Genomic DNA, 19,147 nt, shown 5'->3' with positions numbered 1-19,147 from the left:
TACTAGCAAAAAGATTACAGCATCATATCACAAGGATCATATGCAGGACTGGTTCAATATTAGGAAAACTATCAACTTAATTAATCATATCATTAACAAAACCAACAGAAATCATATGTTTATTTCAATAAATGTAGAAAAGCCTTTCATAAAATAAAGGAGCCATACCCATTAAAAAAAAAAACACAAGAGAGCATAGGAATAAATGGAGTTTACCTTAAAATGATAAGTAATATTTATCTAAAACCATCAGCAGGCATTATCTGAAATTGGGATAAGCCAGAAGCCTTCCCAATACAATCAGGGGTGAAGCAAGGATGTCCATTATCACCTCTATTATTTAACACTGTGCTAGAAATGTTAGCTATAGCAAAAAGAGAAGAAAAAGAAATTAAAGGAATTAGAGTAGGTAACGAGAAGACCAAACTATCACTCTGTGCTGATAATATGTTATCCTTAGAAAATCCTAGAGAATCATTCACAGTGATCCCGGTTTCCCTGGGTGATGATGGCAACTAGTTTTGAGTGGCCATGGCAATACTGCTTCCCTCCCTTCTTCATGTTACAGCCGAATGTGGACACCTGACATAAGCAGCTGGTGGCCTCGTGCTCCCTGGTCTTGTCCTTCTGCTGCCTGCACCAACAGTCCAGCATGACAGTGACAGAGGCTCAAGAAAGCCCTCTTTTCAACAACAAGCTGCAAAGGAAGCTTCCCATGGAATCTATCCAGATTGTGTTGGAGAAACTAAGGAAGAAAGGAAAGCTGGAGTGGCTGGATAAGAACAAGTCCAGCTTAATCATGTGGCAGAGACCAGAAGAATGGGGGAAGCTCATCTACCAATGGGTTTCCAAGAGTGGCCAGAACAACTTTGTATTTACTTTTTATGAACTAACCAATGGAGATGACATAGAGGATGAGGAGTTCCATGGGTTGAATGAGGCCACACGTCTTAGAGTTCTGCAGGCCCTACAGCTGGAGCACAAGGCTGAAATCATCATAGTCAGAGATGGCAGAGGAGTCAAGTTCTTTTATTGGACCCCCTTCCCATACCCCCTTCCTCAGTTTTCTGAAGGAGATAGATAGGCTCTGTCCCCACAGATTGGAGTTTAGACCCAAATGTAACTTAAAGGAATTTTTCACCTCTCCTGCCTCTCCTCCCCAGTTGTGGGCTGGGAGAACCATAGGAGAATTTGGAAAAGAATTCCTCTTACCCCACTGTTCTGCTCCACGAGTGGGTTGAGGTAATAGCCCCAGAGAGAAAACATGTGCCTAGTTTCTCCTTATTCTTTTTACTCCCTTACTCCAGACACTTCGGCTGATCCAAGGTCAGTAAACCTACAAAACAGTCACACATATCCATAAGTACACAGTGTCTACTGACTTCTCCCCTCAGGTTTAGCCTGGATCCTCTAAATATGGGTAGGGGTTACATAGAGGACCTGTCTGCAGGCAGCCCACAGAGCATCATAGGAATAGGAAATTGGAGAGGGAGAACTGGCTGCCAAATGCCAGGCATGGCTCTGATCTGTTATTAAAGCTGGATTGTTCAGCTCTCAAAAAGAAAAAGAAAATGCTAGAGAATCAACTAAAAAGCAACTTGAAATCATTAACAGTTTTAGCAAAGTTACAGGATACAAAATAAACCCACATAAATCATCAACATTTCTGTATATTATCAACAAAGCCTATCAACAACAGGTATAAAGTATAAAGGCCAAATGAGTCAGCTAAATTCTAATAATTTTACCACAAAAGAGAAATTCCATTTAAAATAACTGTGGACAAGATAAAGTACTTCGGAGTCTACCTGCCGAGACAATCCCAGGAACTATATGACCAGAACTATAAAAATCCTTTTCATACAAATAAAGTCAGAAATAAACAAATGGAAAAATATTGATTGCTCATGGGTAGGCTAAGCCAATATAACAAAAATGACAATCCTAATAAGTTTATTTTTTAGTGCTATACCAATCAAACTATCAAAAATATTTTATAGATCTAGAAAAAAATAACAAAATTCATTTGGCAGAAAAAAAGCTCAAGGATATCAAGGGAATCAATGAAAAAATGCAAAAGGTAGTCTAGTGGTACCAGATCTCAAACTGTATTATAAAGTTTTGGGGTTTTTTTTTTTTTTGGTTTGCTTTTTTTTTAGTGAGGCAATTGGGGTTAAGTGACTTGCCCAGGGTCACACAGCTAGTGAGTGTTAAGTGTCTGAGGCCGGATTTGAACTCAGGTACTCCTGACTCCAGGGCCGGTGCTCTATCCACTGCATAACCTAGCTGCCCCATAAAGTTTTAATTATAAAAACAATCTGGTACTGGCTAAGAAATAAAGAAGTGGATCAGTGAAGTCAAATAGGTTGAAATTACACTATAGTAAATTATGATAGTAACCTGGTATATGATAAACCCAAAGAGCCAATCTTTTGGAATTAAAATTCAATATTTGATAAAAACTGCTGGGAAAACTGGGAAACTGTATGGCAGAAACTAGGTATAAACCAACATTTCACAGCATATATAAAAATAAGGTGAAAATGAATACACACTTTATACATAAAGGATGATACCATAAGCCAATTAAGAGAGCATGGAATAGTTTATCTGTCAGATTTATGTTTAGAGGAAGAATTTAGGACCAAAGAAGATATAGAGAGCAATACAAATGTAAAATAGATAATTTTGATTATATAAAATTAAAAAAGTTTTACACAAACAAAGCTAATGTAACCAAGATTAGAAGGGAAGCAGAAAACTGGGAAAGAATTTTTAAAACAAGTATCTTTGATAAAGGCCTCATTTCTCAAATATATAATGAACTGAGTCAAATTTATAAAAATACAAATCATTCTCCAATTGATAAATGGTCAAAGGATATAAACAGGCAGTTTTCAGACAAAAAAATCAAAGCTATCTTTAGTCATTTGAAAAAATATTCTAGGGAGGCAGCTAGGTGGCGCAGTGGATAGAGCACCGGCCCTGGAGTCAGGAGTACCTGAGTTCAAATCTGGCCTCAGACACTTAACACTTACTAGCTGTGTGACCCTGGGCAAGTCATGTAACCCCAATTGCCTCACTAAAAAAAATAAAAAATAAATTAAAATTTTTTTTAAATTTTTGAAAAGATATTCTAGATCCCTATTGATCAGAGAATTGCAAATTAAAAACAACTCTGAGGTATCACCTCACACCTATCAGAGTGGGAAATGTAACAAAAAAGGAAAATATTGAGTGATGGAGGTAATGTGGGAAAAGTGGAATGCTGATCTACTGTTGGTAGAGTTGTGAAAAGATCCAAGCACTCTGGAGAGCAATTTGGAACTATACCCAAAGGGCTAAAAACTGTGCAGACCCTTTGATCCAGCAATACTACTGCTAGATTTATATCCCAAAGACATCCCCCCCAAAAAAATAGAAAAATACCTTTTTGTACAAAAATACTTACAGTAGCTTTTTTGTGATGGATAAGAATTGGAAATCAAAGGAAAGCCCATTAATTGGAGAATGGCTAAACAACCTGTGGTATATGATAGTGATGCAATATTGTTGTGCTATATGAAATGACAAGCAGGATGACTGGGGGTGGGGAACATAGGAGGGAGGGAAGGAGGGTTAAAATTTGGAATTCAAAACTTTAAATAAAAATATTATTTTTAAAAAGATAGGTCAAAATCACTTTGAAGTCCCAATCAAGGGTAGTTTTATTCATGACAGGTCTAAGGAAGGTTTTGAGACATTGGCATGACTAGAATCTTAAATGGAAATGTAAATAAACACAATTACTCTTCCTTAACCACTCACATCTTCTTTCTCTTAGAAAATATCTGACATGGAGGAAAGGTATAAAGAGGCATTCCATCTCAACATAGTCCTGCCAGGCTTTTGGATTTGCAATCACAGGAACTGGATTTGAATTTGATCTCTGCTGCTAACCAGAGCTGTGACTATGGGCAAATAATTTAACTTCTCTGACTTATTTTCTCCATCTGAATGAAAAGGGAAATGGACTAGATAAGCTCTGAGGCCCCTTCAATTCCACATGGAAGTTGGGGATTCTATTAGTCTTCACTAGAAAAGAATCCTCTTTTTCAGAGACCTGGTCCCCATGATGAGACCAACAAACTGTCCAGGTTGTACTGAGGTACAATATCTACAAAGCTCCACTAGAACATGAAAGCAGCAAACTTGTAGATTAGATAACCTGGGACCTTTGTCCCATAAGAGGAAAATAATTCTACTTATCATGAGGTTTAGCCCGTTATCTTTTCTCAAGGGAAAATCCATGCTGGTTTTTTTCCTACTTCACCAATTTTAGAGATCAATTGATATAACTTTAGAGGCGCCCTTAGAAGTCCCCAGTTAAACCTGAAGTTATAAAATGTATGCCTGATATTGTCAGGAAAGCACTTTGTACATTTGAGAGCTCTATAGAAAAATAAATTATTGTTATACCATAATCCTTTTAATTAAATAGCTCTATAGCTCTGTTCCTGATCTTCTGGACTTTGCCACCATACCTCAGCTGCCATCCAACCCTGGAATAGGCTATATTACCTGTACTCTCCTAACCCAGGAAAACGCCTCTGCCATGTTAGTCTCTCTTTTTCCAACAAGTTGTTCCTGGAGCCTCCATTTTGGGGAGAGGCCCAATCTAACTAACCTCCTTTTCCCTCTCAACTTAGCTTCTGCCTTTCCAGATATTGACAACAAACCCCTAAGTGACTACCTCCTCTTGCTGCTTGACTCCTTTTGGTGGTTTATTTTTCCCCATTGGGAGTTAAGCCAACTAGCTATCAGGAGGGACAGACATAAGGAGTAAGGGAGATAAGCCCACTAGGCGTGATTGCTGCCTGATCAATGACAGGGGGCAGAGATAACTCCAGAAGTCAAGACCATCACCCTATTCAAGCTTTCCCCACCCCCAAAGGGAACTTTCCATACTCAGGTAGTCACCCCATCCTTCTCCCCCACCATCTGTCCTCTATAAAAACTTTTGCTTTTCTTCTGTGGTGGGAGCAAGACGTCTCTAAGATATCTCCTCCCCTCGAGGGAAATCTTTGAATTCCTTCTTGGTCACTTTCTGTAAGCACCCAAATAAAAGACTATTTTATTCTAATTGAATTGTGTGTGACATGGTGTAATTCTTTAAAGAGGAATGCCTAAGGACCCCTACCTTCTCTTACCCCCCATGACAATCTCTTTGAGGACAGCAACTCTTTTTTGTGTTTATATTTGCACCCCCAGTTCTTATTACAGTACCTGAAACATTGTTGTTGCTATAGTTCAGTCATTTTAGTCATGTCCAACTCTTCTTGACCCTATTCAGGGTTTTCTTGGCAAAGACATGGAGTGCTTTGTCATTGTTTTTCCAGATAATTTTACAAATTAGGAAACTGAGGCAAACCAGGTTAAGTGATTTGCCTAAGGTCACACAGCTAGTAAGTGCCTGAGGCTAGACTTGAACTCAGATACTCCTGATTCAAGGGTTGACACCCTATCCACTGTGTCACTTAGCTGCCCAACTAAGAACATGGTAAGCACTTAATAAATGCTTGTTGCTGACAATGTGCTTAGGATAACTCAGAATAAGTTTCTCCAATGAGAAGCAAAACCAAAGATGACCAGATAACAGGACAGACATATTGAGGATTCAAGGAACTAATAAAGTTTAGATTGACCTACTAGACATTGATGGAGGAGGCTAAAAAGGGTTAACAGACTTGAGCTCATATCAGCTGTAGCTAAAAGTTTTAAAAGAGAAACTAAGGTCTGTGTTCTTATCAACCATATAGTAACAGAGGGTTTCTTGTCCCCATCAACAAACAATATCAATAGAAGCTTACAGAAGGTAACCAGGGATCATTAACCACTAGTAGCCATTAATATTCCTGGATGACAGGAAACAGAAACTGTACCTTGAAACCAGATCTTAAAATAAAGAGATATCATAAACAAAGAGACCTTCTGGCTCTGACAAGTTTAAACATGTTTTAAGAAACATGTTCAGAAAGACCAAATGTGTCCTTAGGTTCACCTTATGATGTTTAAACCCCAATAACACCCCTAGGGGAAAAGGTATCCACCTTAGGGGACGTCTTAAGACCCCAGGAATTCCAAAATAGAATGTGAACCTCCCATACGGAGGAGGGTAAGATAATGAAGAGATAACCTACTTTTCTTACTATAAATATAATGGTTTTCATCTCCCTAATGGAGAAACTTTTCTCCTTGGTGTCTCCTTGTGGTCATCACAGTCTGATAATTGAAGTGGGGGATGGGTTTAATTGACAGATGGATGGGGGGCATCCCAAAGAATTACAGGATTCAGTTCCTCAGTTTCCCAAGTTTATTAGAAGACTGGTGGCCACAGGAAGAGCACCTAAAGGAGAAAAGCAAGGTGTCTCCAATAGGGAGAGGAAAAATGGTTATATTTATAGTGAGAAAAGTAGGTTACTTCCTCATTATCTTAATCTCCTCCTTGTGGGAGGTTCAGATCCTAATTTGAAATTTCTAAGACATCATCCAAGGCAGGTACCTTTTTCCCTAGGTGTGAGAAAATGGGTCAAGCAATCGTTGGAGCCCAGAGGGGGTCCCCTGATTCCTGAGCCCGAGGAACTGAACAGAGACATCGCAAATGCAGGGTGGAGCACACTCACCAAGGGAATAAGAATTTATCAGAACAGGGGAGGAAATGGTTGTCAAGTACTCCTAGGGTGGTTGCCCCAGAGAAAAAGACATTGGGTGTGCCAAGCAGTCTGCCAGGTGGTTAGAATTGGTAGGTACTAGATGTGCCAAGCAGTGTGCCAGGAGGTTAGAGTCTGTAGGCAGGCATGCCAAGCAATGTGCCAGGTGGTTTGAGTCTGTAGGCACCTGGTGTGCCAAGCAGTGTGCCAGGATATGCCAAGCAGAGTGCCAGGTGGGGGTGGTTCCCAAGAATTCAAAGGATTCATTAAAGACTGTATTGAAGGAACTAAGATGGGGAATGCCACCTCTAGTGATACAGAAAAAGAAGAAAGTACATCTCCCAAAATTCCCAAAGACAGCCCTTTTGGAGACAAATTAGAAAGCCAGGATAAACTTGAGAGGTATAGAGGAAAATGCAAAAAGAGAATGATAAAATATTATTACCTAATATGGTCTGGGGTTCCCCTCAAGTCCTTTGTCTTAAATTTGGGTCTAATGAAAATCAGGTATGTCAAGCCGTAAATGTATATGTAAATAGTAAAAACACCCCAAATCAAGAAGGGGAATATGCTAAATTATGACTGTCTGACACTAGCCTGTTTCTCCTAGGGAATAAAGAAACTAAGGACATGGAAAATAGCTCAAAGTGGGATCCATTAAAGTACTTGCCTCCTCTCCCTGCTCCCACACCCCCAGTTGTGTGAGCATCTGGAATACAAGAGGGATAAGGAGCCTTGCAGAGGGGCCATGCACCTGGCCCAGGGGTAGTCCCAGGTGATCAGAAATTCCCAAATGTAGCTCTAGGGTGGGATAATAATAATGAGAATCACTAGAATCATATGCAGGACTTAAGGGAATTGATAATACATGGAATAGGGTAGCTAGGTGATGAAGTGGATAAAGCACCAGCCCTGGATTTAGGAAGACCTGAGTTCAAATCTGGCCTCAGACATTTGACACTTACTAGCTGTGTGACCCTGGGTAAGTCATTTAACCCCTGTTGCCCTGCAAAGAAAGAAAGAAAGAAAGAAAGAAAGAAAGAAAGAAAGAAAGAAAGAAAGAAAGAAAGAAAGAAAGAAAGAAAGAAAGAAAGATAATAAAGGGAATAAAAGAGTCAGTCTCTAAGGGTCAGAATCTCAATAAAGCCTTTGAAATACAGCAAGGGAGGGATGAGTCCCCTTCTGTGTTTTTAGAGAGACTGAGAGATCAGATAAGACCATATGAAGTTATGGACCCTGAAAGTCAGCTAGCACAAGGAATGCTTAAATTAAACTCTGTAACTAAGTCCTGGCCAGATATTAATAAGAAATTACAAAAAGTCAAGGAGTGGAGTGAGAAGCCATTGGTGGAATTATTGAGGGTAGCACAAAAGGTGTTTGTAAGGAGGGAATATCCCCAGACTGGGAGAAAGCAGCCACTCAGGTGGACTGTACTTCTGCAAGTATATACTGAGTTCCCAAACTTGTTTGGTTAGATTTTAGATGAAGATAGGGGAGCAGCTTTAGGGGTTCTGGTACAAGTCTGTGGAGGGCAAAAAAAGACCAGTCACCTTCCTGTCAAAATTATTAGATCCAGTATCAAGGGGGTGACCTGAATACATCCAGGCAGGAGCTACAACCTCCCTATTAGTAAAAGAGAGCAGGAAACTGACACTTGGAGGAGCCCTAGTGGTGGGAACTCCTCATCACGTAAGAACAATCCTCAACCAGAAAGCAGGTAGATGGCTTACAGATTCTAGAATTTTGAAATATGAGGCAATTTTATTAGAAAAAGATGACTTGGTACTCACTCTGGAAAACTGTCTGAACCCCACATCTTTTCTATGGCATGGTGTTAGTAATAACAATGATCCATTGGAGCATGATTGTCTGAACCTTATAGATTATCAAACAAAAGTTCTAAGGGACTTACAAGAATCTCCACCTACTCAAGGGAAACACTTGTTCATAGATGGGTCCTCCAGGGTAGTGGAGGGAAGGAGATATAATGGTTATGCTATAATTGATGGGAACCATGCTATGGTCATAGAGAGTGGAAGACTGCCAAATGACTGGTCAGCACAAACTTGTGAACTATATTCTTTGAATCAAGCATTAAAATGCTTGGCCAATGACTTAGGAACTATATATACTGATTCAAAGTGTGTCTTTGGAATAGTACATGTGTTTGGAAAACTCAGGGAGGTGAGGGCTCAATGCATGGATAGAGGGTGATGGGTACTTCCTGATGGGAGGGAAATGGTTAACAGAGCCATCATGAGAGAACTCATGGGCACTCTGCATCCAGGGAAATATTTGGAAGCACAGACTATGTGTGATATATTGAGAAGGTATGGATGCATTGGGATCTATACTATTGCAAAGCAGATTAGTGAGGGCTATATAGTTTGCCGAAAAATAAATAAGAAAGTAAAAAGTCAACAAATTCCTGGGGGGTCGGGCCCTGGGACCAAGACCATTCCAGAGCATGCAGGCAGATTTTACAGAAATGCCAGCAATGGGGAAATTGAAATATCTATTAGTCTTGGTGGATCACCTGACAGGATGGGTCAAGGCTTTCCCCACAGGAAAGGCTACTTCCCAAGTGTTAGCTAAACTGATATTAGAACAGATCATTTCACTCAAACGGGCTGGTGGTGGAGAAATTGAGGAAGAACCAGGCTCAGAATGCTGTCCTGTTGGAACTCATGACACGATTGCTCCAAAAAACATCCAAATAATGCCATAGGAAAATGCCCGGAGCAGCAAAACTCACAGAAGAATGTGCTGAAATCATCTTCTAACCAAGAACAGCTTAGAAGGTCAGAAGGAGGGAGCTGCTGTGCTGATACTGGAGTCAAACCTAAGCCCACAGTCACCTTGACACAGATCCAGTCCCAGGAAGGCCTCACCAGAGAAGGAGACCCCCAAAGCCTCTGAATCAGCTGAAGTGACAGTTTCATTTGGAAATAAGCTCACAGTCTGGTGAGAGGGCTGAGCCCTGGGCAGGGGAGAGACTACAGGGGTCTATGCTGGTGCTGAGGCAGAACTGGGATTTTTCACCCCTGCTGAGAACCAGGAGGTAGGCTTGAGTAGCAGTGACCCAGGTTGGGGAGGGGCACAGGCTCCTCATTGCTAACAACAACAACACACAAAGCTGGTTGATTAGCAAGTTGTTCTGGGGTCATCTATGGACCAGGGAACAGGCCAGGTGAGTGAAGAACCTGATCCTCCTTAAATCATACCACCTGGGACTTCTGAAACTTCAGATAGTGCAGCCTGGAAACAGTGCCCTATTTTAAGGAGCTAAAAGTCAAGTAAAAGAAAGGCAAGATGAGCTGACAGAGAAAGGTGAGGGCCATAGAAAGTTTCTTCAGTAACAAGGAAGACCAAGGGGCACCCTCAGAGGAAGATGTCAACATCAGGGCCCCTATATCTAAAGCTTCCAAGAAAAATATGAATTGGCCTCAGGCCATAGAGGTGCTCAAAAAGGACTTTGAAGATAAAGTTAGAGAGGTAGAGGAAAAAATGGAAAGACAAATGAGGGTGATGCAGGAAAGACATGAGAAAAAAGTCAACAGCTTGAAAAGTCAAATTCGCCAAATGGAAAAGGAGGTGCAAAAGCTCTCTGATGAAAATAATTGCCTAAGAATGAGGACTGGGGGGAAGCTAGGTGGCACAGTGGATAGAGAACCAGCCCTGGATTCAGGAGTACCTGAGATCAGATCTGGCCTCAGACACTTAACACTTACTAGCTGTGTGACCCTGGGCAAGTCACTTAACCCCAATTGCCTCACTAAAAAAAAAAAAAAAGAATGAGGATTGAACAAATTGAAGCCAGTGACTTTATGAGAAACCAAGACACAATAAAGCAAATCCAAATGAATAAAAAAATAGAGGGCAATGTGAAATATCTTCTGGGAAAAACTGCTAACTCGGAAAAGAGGTCGAAGAGAGATAATTTTAAAATTATTGGTCTACCTGAAAACCATGATCAAGGAAAGAGCTTAGACATCATCTTCCAAGATATTCTCAGGGAAAATTTTCCTGAAATTCTAGAAGAAGAAGCTAAAGTAGAAATTGAAAGAATCCACCGATCACCTCCAGAAAGAGATCCCAAAAGGAAAACTCCTAGGAATATTATAGCCAAATTCCAGAGCTCTCAGGTCAAGGAGAAAATATTGCAAGCTGCCCAAAAGAAAGAATTCAAGTACTGTGGAGCCCCAGTCAGGATAGCACAAGATCTAGCAGCTTCTACATTAAAGGGCCGGAGGACATGGAATATGATATTCCAGAGGGCAGGAAATGGGATTACAACCAGGAATCACCTACCCAGCAAAACTCAGCATAATCTTTCAGTGGAAAAAATGGGACTTTAATGAAAAAGAAGACTTTCAGATATTTGTGATGAAAAGACCTGAACTGAATGGCAAATCTGACTTTCAAATACAAGACCCTAGAGAACCATAAAAAACTGGGGCTGGAGGACATGCTTGGGGTTGTACAGTGGGCGACTGTCTTGTGTCTGAGGCCGGGTTTTGGCCTCACTGTTAATCTTTTTTTTTGGGGGGGGGAAGGGGGGGAGGGGGGGAGGGGGCAATGAAGGTTAAGTGACTTGCCCAGTTACACAGCTAGTAAATGTCAAGTACCTGAGGCACTTAATGTAAATGAACCTTCAACAAAAGAAACAATAGAATTGCTCCTGAGTTCATTATAGAAGCTACTAACTCTAAATAGAAACTTATTAATGTAGATGGACCCTTTTTACATAATAACATAAAGTCCAGGGAGTAAAGTGGGGAAACATTGGGAGGGGATAAGTTGCTTGGGGGGAGGTGGGGGAGGTCCATAAATCCATCAAGAGTCTGGAATTGACAAAAGATTGGTTAGCCCCAGGCAATTCATTTGCCTGGGAAGGGGGAGTGGGTGGGAAGTCAGTCCTCAGTAAATTAGTAGTTTTCAAGGGACATCCTGTTCAGCATCCCCATGAGTAATCTGACTCTGGTCCTCAGAAAAGAACAGAATGACATGGACTATGGCTGGGTCCAAATTTACATGTACTGTAAAGAGAGATGCATCTGGTCAGTCTCAGATGTCAGAAAACTGCCTTCCAGGACTGTACCATTAACCAGTCCTACAGCTACTCCACAATACCTTCATCCCTACTCACTTCCTGAGTAGCTCTCCAGGATCATCAGTTAGTATTGGCCACATAGCTCTGTGCCATAGCTACCTTGGAGATTGTGGAGAGTAGATAAAGTCTATGATTATGATTAAGGGCTGATGGTCTAAGGATTCAGAGAATTCTTAATAAAAACATCTTTGAAACATTTCAGCATCACAAATTTCAATTCAACAAGCAGATATTAAGCCCCTATTACATGCCAGGAACTCTAGGAGGCTCTGGGGATATAAAAAATGAAAAGTCCCTGCCCTTAAGGAGCTTATAATCTACTGAGAAAAAAAATCATTAAAAACAATTCTGGGGGGCAGCTAGATAGCACAGTGGATAGAGCACCGGCCCTGGATTCAGGAGTACCTGAGTTCAAATCCGGCCTCGGACACTTGACACTTACTAGCTGTGTGACCCTGGGCAAGTCACTTAACCCCCATTGCCCTGCAAAAAAAAAAAAAAAAAAAAAAAATTCTGTCTAGTCTCCACTCAAAACTCAGGATCCAAAGGAAAAAAAAAACTTATTTAATTCAAACTGGCTAGGCTATTTTGAAAAAAAAAAACTGTTGTTTCATCTGTTTGATTGAACCCTATTGGATGTTTTCAAACTTACCTGACAATGGGTCAGGTAAAAGTGACCTATATCTGCAGCCCCAGGTCAAAGGGATACAATACAGACAAACGGCTCATCTGGCCTCATGCACACTAAAACAATTGATTGACCAGTGTTGGGGCCAAATTTAACATGGGAAGAGTTAATTGGGTGACTCGCTGAAATATTGGGGTCCTGAAAATAATGAGGGACCTCTACGTCCAAAGCTCCCTCCCCTTCAAACTGCCTTTAGATATTTCTCCCAGGCCAATGAGAAAGGAGCCTAACAGTCTCTTTTCCACAAATGAATCAGATTTTATTAATGGGAGTAAAATACACAGCAAAGGTGAAATTAATAAAGTCAAAGACAAAGGAATAGGGAAAAAGAAAAATGGATAATCCCCCTTAATCTAACCTAAGTCTATACAAACCTCAAACTTGTTTCCAGTTCAGCTAATTCAAAAGAGCAAGGCTCGTTTGTTAACTCACCACCTGGGGTCCATAGCTTCAATGGGAAACCACTATGCAGCCAGGGCCCACAGGAGAAACTGCCAAGAAAAATTCCCTCTCCCATCTGCTCCCGCACAACCAGAAAGAAAGTGTGCTCCCCTCAGTAAGCTTTTACTCTCCCTCCCCCCAAAAGGGGAGGTCCTTCAAACTCGATCAGAGAATGGTTTCTCCTACTGATATCAGCAGCCTACATCACTCAGGACAGGACAGGTGTGGCCCATCCCAATCAGTCTGCCAAATTTCATTATTTTACCACACCAGGTTTCCCTTGAAAATGTGTTATTTTAGAAACATAGGGTCAAAATTCATAAAGTCCATTATTGTCATGGTAGGTATGTTCAAAAGGAAATATCGTTTTCCTCTCCTAGGTGTTTCACCTACCTCTTTCTGAGCACCTTTCCACACTGAAAATAGAAAATCAACTCATTTTTGTTTTCTTAGACTACAGGGAAGATCTGTCACACCATACATCTTTGTGCTCAGCTTCCAATATCTCCAATAAGCAGGTATGAAAGAGAAATGAACATAAACACTGGCCAGATCAGGAACTAGGGTGGCAGCAAGAGGAGGAAGTTTTACTTCCACCCTCCACTCTGTACAAGAGATGCAGGAAATGATTATTTCTTTTTCTCCTCCAAAGAGTCTGAGGGTACACTATTACATCCTTAAGAAATGGAGTGGATGGGTGAGTTATTCTGGTAGAAAAATGGCCATAAACTTAAAGACTGTCTTTGATTCTAGGGGGGGAAAGCCCCACTTTCCTCTTGAAGAGCCCTGAGGGGGAAAAAACAGGCAAAAAATGCAAAGACTTTAGTGTTTGTGCATACTCTTTGACCCAGCAATATCACTACTAGGTTTGTATCCCAAAGAGATCATAAAAAAGGGAAAAGGACCCACATGTACAAAAATATTTCTAGCTGCTCTTTTTGTGGTGGCAAAGAATTGGAAATTAAAGGGATGCCCATCAACTGGGGAATGGCTGAACAAGTTGTGGTATAGGAATGTAATGGAATACTATTGTGCTGTAAGAAATGATAAGCAGAGGGGTTTCAGAAAAACTTGGAAAGACTTTGATGAATTGATGCTGAGCAGAATCAGGAAAACATTATATACTATATCAACCACATTGTGTGATGATCAACTGTGATAGACTTAACTCTTCTCAGCAATACAATGATCCAAGACAATTCCAAAGGACTCATGATGGAAAATGCTCCCCACATCCAGAAAAAGAATTATGGAGTCTGAATACAGATTGAAGCAGACTATTTTATGTATATATGTGTGTAAATTAAATTTCTAAATGTGGGTTCTAATCTGTCCCCCCAGTTTTGGGGGAAAACTGACTAAAATCACTGATAAACGAGTTTAGGTTTTTTAAGGGTTTATTGAAAGACAGTAAAGAAAGAGAAAGATTGAGAATAGATCTCTTATATCCTGAAATCCCTGCCTTCCTAAACTCCCCTGTGAAGTTCCCTGCCACCATGCCAATGTCTTGCAGTCAAAGAGAGCAAGCTCCCTGCACAGTCTTAGCTTCCTCCTTCCTCTCCCTTCCCAGAAATGGGAGGCTCTTCAAGCTGATTGGTTGACTGGGCTGGAAGGTGGTCAAAGTTCAAAATTGTTAGCTTCTGAGAACCATACTTTCTTAAGTACTCTCAAGTACCAGCCAGATGTGCTTAGAATCTAGTTAACTAGAAGTCAGCCATTAATCCAGTCAATTCAATCACTTTATCTGTTAAATCCATTATCTTAACACACATGTATACATATATGTATACATGTGTATCATATGTATATGCATATATATGTGTGTGTATATATATTTGTATATATGTGTATGTGTGTGTATGTGTGTGTATGTATGTATGTGTATATATATATATATATATATATATATATATATATATATATATTAGTTGTGCTGGAACATTAAATGTGTGGTAGGACATTAGCCTCTACAAGTCCTTTGTCTCGTCTCAGGAGGTTCTTTCCACATTACCACTATTTCCAGCGCTGAAATACAGGGCCATTACTTTGGTCCCTTCTTTCCAGCATTTCCCAGAATTTAAGGAATATTGGACAGTAATGTTTTTGATACAACCAAAAAAGTGTGCCTGTCCCTACTAGGGGTGCACATTAAAGTTATGTATACATGTAGTGTTTGGGGGAAGGGAGGGCAGTAGGGATCATTGGTATCAAAACCAAGAGCCCTGGGGTGGCTAGGTGGCACAGTGGATAAAGCACTGGCCCTGGATTCAAGAGTACCTGAGTTCAAATCTGGCCTCAGACAATTGACACTTACCAGCTGTGTGACCCTGGGCAAGTCACTTAACCCCCATTGGCCCACAAACAAACAAAAAAAAAAAAAAAAACCAAGAGCCCTGGCTTTTAGCCCCAGCTCTGTCACTAGAAGCTTTACTCCTGGCTCAGCTCACTCTCTTGACTACTCCACCTTCCCACCATCTCTTGTCCACTTCAGGATGACTCTGCCTTGACTCCTGCTCATTGACTGATGAGTCTCTGCTCAAGGTCATCATTTCTTGAGGATCCCTTACCATGCTAATCATTTTACAACTTGCTCAACTCACTCTTTGTATTATCCCTACTCCCAGTTTGTTTTATGTTTGGTCTTATTCCATTAGAATGTAAACTCCTTGATAATAGGGAACATCATGTTTCCTTGCATTTGTATCCCAAATTGTTAGCCCAATGCCTGGGAAATAATAAATGATGAATAAATTCTTCTCTTTCTAGGCAGCTCTACTTCTAAGCAACCATCTGACTTTGAGTGAAACAATTCAAATGTTGGATGTCATGTTCTTCATCTACAAAATGAGTAGACCAAATTAGATGACCTCTGACATTGCTTCCTAATCCAAACTTCTATGATTACATGTAGCCTACTGAGAAATTAGTTTGCCTTAATCTGGAAGCTTGAATGTAAATTATCACTTTGACAATAACAGTTGTCAAACAAAAAGTCTAGACACTTGAGCTCTATGAGCCTCAGTTTTCTCATCTGTGAAATGGAAGCTTGGATCAGATGAGCTAAGGTCCTATGTGTGTGTGTGTGTGTGTGTGTGTGTGTGTGTGTGTGTGTGTGTATGTGTGTGTGTGTTCAGTCATTTAAGTTGTGTATGATTATAAATGACCTCATTTGGGAGTTTTCTTAGAAAAGATTCTGGAGCAGTTTGCTATTTCCCCTTCCAACCTATTTTATAGAAGAGAAACTGAGGCAAACAGGGGTTAAGTGACTTGTCAAGGGTCATACAGTAAGTATCTGAGGCCTGATTTGAACTCATGAAGATGAGCTTTCTGATACCAAGCCTAGTGCACTATCCACTACACTACAGACCTACTATTCTGGTATGTAGAGTCAATCATGATTTTTAAAAATCCATTTGCTTGGGAGCCAAGATGGTGGAGAAGAGTCAGCAATTTACCTGAGCTCTCTTTCTGTTCCCTCAAAAAGAACATTAAATCAAGCCTCTAAACAGATTCTGAAACTACAGAACCTGCAAAGAGACAGAGAGACACAGTCTTCTAACCAGAGATAATTTAGAAGACTTCAGGAGAGGTCAGTCTCACTTGGGCAAAAGGGAGGCTCAGCTCACTGCAGCACAGCATGTGGGAGAGGGTGGGGCAAGTCAGCAGGAAGCTGTGGGACACAGCCGAGCAACTGAGGCCCTTGGATCCTGGCACAACAAGCCGGTGGCGCAGCAGAACAGTAGCGAAACACACCTGCAACAGCTGAGAGGGCAGGTTGCCAGCTGGAGGGATACCCACAGGACAGGCACCAGAAGGCCTACTCATCCCAGCACACTTGGACAGAAAGTCCAGGGCCACGTCCATTGATCCCAGCGTGCTCTGACAGGAAGTCCAGGGTGGTGAAAAATCTACAAGCCATAGAGGCCTCAGTGTAGAGAGCCAGTGACACAGCCCCTATATCCCAGCACAAGAAGCTTAAAACAGGAACCCTAGTGCCCCCAGAGGAGTTCTCAACTTTAAAAAAATAAAAAATAAAATAAGCTGCATTATGAGTAAAAAACAAAAAAGAACTCTCACCATTGAGAAATTCTGTGTTGACAGGGAAGAAGCAAACACAAATTCAGATGAGGATAATACTCCCAAATTGCCTACATGTGAAGCCTCAAGAGGAAAGATGAATTGGTCTCAAGAACAAAAAGCCTTCTTGGAGGAGCTCAAAAAGGATTTTAAAAATCAATTGAGAGAAATGAAAGCAGCACAAGAAAATTATGAAAAAAGAATCAGCAGCTTGGAAAAAGAAGCACAAAGATTGACTGAAGAAAACAATTCCTTAAAAAATTCATTTGGCCAAATGGAAAAAAGGTGCATAATCTCATTGAAGAAAACAATGCCTTAAAAATTAAAATTGGACAGTTGGAAGATAAGGAATCCATGAGACACCAGGAATCAGTCAAGCAGAATCAAAAGAATGAAAAAATAGAAGAAAATGCGAAATACCTCATTGGAAAGACAACTGACCTGGAAAAAAGATTGAGAAGAGACAATTTGAGAATCATTGGACTGCCTGAAAGCCATGATCAGAAAAAGAGCCTAGACACCATATTCCAGGAAATTATTAAGGAGAACTGCCCCGATATTATAGAATCAGAGGATAAAATTGTCATTGAAAGAATCCACCGAACACCTCCTGAAAGAGAGCCCAAAAGGAAAACTCCAAGGAATATTGTAGACAAATTCCAGAATTATCAGGTGAAGGAGAAAATACTCCAAGCAGCCAGAAAGAAGCAATTTAAATATCATGGAGCCACGGTCAGGATTGCTCAGGACCTAGCAGCTTCAAAATTAAAGGATTGCAAGGCTTGGAATATGATATTCCGGAAGGCAAAGGGGCTTGGATTGCAGCCAAGAATCTATTACCCAGCAAAACTGATCTTTCTCTTTCAGGGGAAAACATGGACATTCAATGACACTGGGGACTTTCAAGGTTTCCTGAGGAAAAGACCAGAACTGAATAGAAAATTCAATCTTAACATACAAGACTCAAGAGAAGTTTAAAAAGGTAAACAGGGGGAAAAAAGTTACTCAATTAGGTTAAATTGTTTGTTTACATTCCTACACTGGAAGATAATACTTATAACTCTTGAGATTTGTAAATGTATTTGGGCAGACAGAGGGATTATACACATAGGGTATAAATATAAATTGTCTTTGATGTGATGACATAAAGGATATTAAGGGGTTAAAAAGGGAGCTTATAGGGAGAAGAGGAAAGGGGAGGTGGAATGGGGTGAATTACATCATATGAATAGGTGAAAAAAACTATTACAATAGAGGGAAAGAAGGGAGGGGTGGACATTGTTTCAACCCTACTCTCATTATATTTGATTCAAAGAGGGAATAACATATACATTCATTTGGATAAAGAAACTTAGCTTATTCTTTAGGGAAATAAAAGGGGAAGGGGAAGGGGGGACTGATAGAAGGGAGGGCAAAATCAAGGGAGAAAAGGGTAAAGAAAAGGGAGGGGTGATAAAAAGGGAGGTCAGATTGGGGGAGGCAGGGGTAAGAAGCAAAACGTTGGTGAGGAGGAATAGGGTGAAAGAAGTGGGGGGGAAGTACAAAGGGGGTAAATAGAATGGAGGGGAATAGACGGTTAGTAATAATAACTGTGAATATGAATGGGATGAACTCTGCCATAAAACAGAAGCAAATTGCAGAGTGGATTAAAAGCCAGAATCCTACAATATGCTATTTACAAGAAACACATTTGAAGCAGAGAGATACACACAGAGTAAAGGTAAAAGGCTGGAGCAGAATATATTATGCTTCAGCTAAAGTAAAAAAAGCAGGGGTAGCAATCCTTATCTCAGACAAAGCACAGGCAAAAATAGATCTCATTAAAAGAGGTAAGGAAGGAAACCACATCTTGCTAAAAGGCACTATAGATAATGAAGCAATATCAATATGAAATATGTATGTGCCAAGTGGTATAGCATCCAAATTCTTAGAGGAGAAGTTAAATGAGTTGCAAGAGGAATTAGACAGTAATACTATACTAGTGGTGGATCTGAATCTTCCCCTTCGGAATTAGATAAATCTAGAAGAAAAATAAATAAGAAAGAAGTGAAAGAGGTGAATAGAATACTAGAAAATTTAGACATGATAGATGTCTGGAGAAAATTGAATGGGGATAGAAAGGAATATACCTTTTTCTCA

General features: G+C 40.4%; 1 pseudogene; it reads left to right on the top strand.

The window, feature by feature from the left end:
- Positions 1–508: 508 nt before the first annotated feature.
- LOC122731820 lies at positions 509–1,084 on the top strand (annotated as a pseudogene).
- Positions 1,085–19,147: the final 18,063 nt, after the last annotated feature.

This window comes from Dromiciops gliroides, chromosome 6, assembly GCF_019393635.1.
Source record: "Dromiciops gliroides isolate mDroGli1 chromosome 6, mDroGli1.pri, whole genome shotgun sequence".
Taxonomy (NCBI): Eukaryota; Metazoa; Chordata; class Mammalia; order Microbiotheria; family Microbiotheriidae; genus Dromiciops; species Dromiciops gliroides.
This window is presented reverse-complemented; position numbering and strand designations above follow the sequence as displayed.